Here is a 2,256-nt window from a genome sequence, read left to right as displayed (position 1 = left end):
ATTTCTGTGTCCGTCAAGCCTATCATAAGCTTACTTTCAAGTCCATATAGACTAGGTTATGTTTTTTTCAGTCTAGCCTAGCTTAAGCTTGTTTCCGGATCCCTGGAGCTTAACATCAGGTTCTTCTGGATCCGTGATCACTAACATGAGGTTATTTTAGGATCAGTATAAACTAGCATACCATGATTTTTATCTCTGTTTGGACGTCTCCATTCGGACGTCTCCGTTTGGACGTCTCCGTTCAGACTTCTCCGCTTGGCTAAGGACATTCTTTGTTTGTCAAAGCGGAAGAGAGTGGGACAGAGAAGGCCAAGCTTCTTTCATCTGGCAACCTCTCCACCTTCGCCACGACTTTCCAGCGAGTTTACGTCTCGGCAGAGAGGCGGACACTGACGTGTGTTAGTCTCTGTTCCCCACAGTGCACGCAGACCAGCACTGATGCTCAATGACATGTGGCCTTGCCTTGGCCACGGCCATAGATTTAGGATTAAAAGAATAGACACATTGAGTGTATGTGTCTGTTTGTGTGTGTGTGTGTGTGTGTGTGTGTGTGTGTGTGTGTGTGTGTGTATGTGTGTTGCTGTCTGTGTGCATGCATTTGTGTGCCTTTTTCCAAACACAATGGGACGAGGTCTTTTCGTATGGCATTTTCAGATGCATAGGACTTTGTACTTTCTTTTCATCGTTACATTTAACCTTTTCACCATCTCTCCTTCCACATTCTGTGCACTTACACCACAATTGACCACAATTTACAGAAAAGCCTTGGTATGAATCAGGATCAGAGGGACTCGTAAGTCTTGTTTCTTTCCCCCAAAAAATTGCAGACACACAGTAGACACAGTGGAGCGACGATAAGAATACGATCCAAAACGAAAGCGACAGGCGCAGCCGACAGGCCCAGCCGACAGGCCGGAGAGGGATCCAGCAGTACCTAAAGCCGGCCGGGGACCCGCAGCGCGGGAGGTACTTAAGGCAGGCTACAAATCATACAGAGACACTCAAGCCCTCGGGCGGGGGGCGCTGAGAGGCACCCCCCTCCAGGGGCCAGGGGGAGAGGGAGAGGGGGGGGTTCAGAGTGTTGTACCCCTCCACTCCATCTGAATGGATGCGATAAAGGCGAGGCAGTGGAGGGTGAAAGAGAGCGAGAAAAGGAGCGAGAAGGAGAGATAAGGGACTTATTCAGAATGAAAATGATCCGTTGTGGGATCTTTATTATTGTCTCTGCGTGATAAACACACTGGGATGGATGATGAATCAAGGGAGAGAGGCGACCATTAGGAGGTGGACAGGAGGGTGAGAAGTAAAGTGAGTGCACATCACAGACACCTGCCGGGCTCAAAACACTGTGTTTATAACCCTATACACACACACACACACACACACACACACACACACACACACACACACACACACACACACACACACACACACGTAATACATTAACACACACGCTTGTACAAACATAGACATACACACAGCCATTCGACAGACACACAGAGACACACACTTTCTCTTTTCCCCACACAAAAAGCGAAACGGTTTCGAACAATTCCGGGAACCGTTTTTTTCCCAGGGTCTATATTTGCCAACGAAACAACCCCGTTCAGACGGTATCACGCAGCGAACGCCGAAGCCCTTCAGATCTTCATGGAATTCACTTGAATCCGTGTTGACACGAATAGCGCCGGTGTCAGTGGCGGAAGCGCCTTAGCTGGAACGCGCCGTTCCTTGAGAATAACAATGCATTATGCATTAGAAACCTGCTCGTCACATCCCAGCCCGCCGACGCAGCGAGGCACAACAAACAGCACGCGCTGCTATGCAAAGGACGTGGGCAGCAGAGGTGTATTTCTGTGCTCGCCCTGTGTTGACAGACACTCTGTCATTAACATTAACAGGGTGCAGAGGCACCCAGCAGCCAGACAGGGACACGATTACGGGCCGGAAGACACAGGGTGTCATCGCGTAACGATGGCTTTATAGTGCATGCGTGTGTGTTTGTGTGTGTGTGTGTGTGTGTGTGTGTGTGTGTGTGTGTGTGTATGGGTGAGTGCGGTTGTGTGTGCTGGTGTGCGTGTCCACAGAAGTGTATTCACCAGTATGTCCTGCCAAATGTGTCAGTGTTCTTGGCGTGTGGGCAACCGCGTGCTGCTGGGTGACGCCTACTCTAAGGTCCCATGAATATGTCAGCGGCGTCTCTGTGTGGGTGCAAAACCGGGGTGGGTGTGTGTGTGTGCGTCCGTGTGCGTGTGT

This window comes from Pollachius pollachius (genome assembly GCF_949987615.1).
Source record: "Pollachius pollachius genome assembly, chromosome: 13".
NCBI lineage: Eukaryota > Metazoa > Chordata > Actinopteri > Gadiformes > Gadidae > Pollachius > Pollachius pollachius.
The sequence above is the reverse complement of the archived record's forward strand: the minus strand, read 5'-3'. Positions refer to the sequence as shown.